This window comes from Ovis aries, chromosome 17, assembly GCF_016772045.2.
Source record: "Ovis aries strain OAR_USU_Benz2616 breed Rambouillet chromosome 17, ARS-UI_Ramb_v3.0, whole genome shotgun sequence".
Classification (NCBI taxonomy): domain Eukaryota; kingdom Metazoa; phylum Chordata; class Mammalia; order Artiodactyla; family Bovidae; genus Ovis; species Ovis aries.
In genome coordinates, this window is record NC_056070.1 from 16,832,115 (window position 1) to 16,832,318 (window position 204).

General features: G+C 46.6%; 1 protein-coding gene and 1 pseudogene across 4 annotated transcripts in view; both read left to right on the top strand.

The window, feature by feature from the left end:
* RNF150 (ring finger protein 150) overlaps positions 1–204 on the top strand; it is a 286,972-nt gene that overhangs the window by 101,294 nt on the left and 185,474 nt on the right. The window lies entirely within an intron of this gene.
* The window catches only part of LOC132658068 (regulator of nonsense transcripts 3B-like), a 136,804-nt pseudogene that overhangs the window by 99,821 nt on the left and 36,779 nt on the right, over positions 1–204 (top strand).

The following is a 204-nucleotide window of genomic DNA, read 5'->3' on the forward strand; positions in this document are numbered from 1 at the left end:
TGATTATTTTTGCGTGCAGTTCTCCTGTGCTATTCCTCTGTTCTTGATTTGCACTTACTCTCCCTTTCTCCCCTGCTGAGTAAGTTACTCACTAACTTTAACCAGTTAAACTGGTCTCAGGTTATCTCTTGCTCCACATGAGTGCGTGCGTGTATGCTCAGTCATGTCTGACTTTTCACGACCCTGTGGACTGTAGCCCGCCAG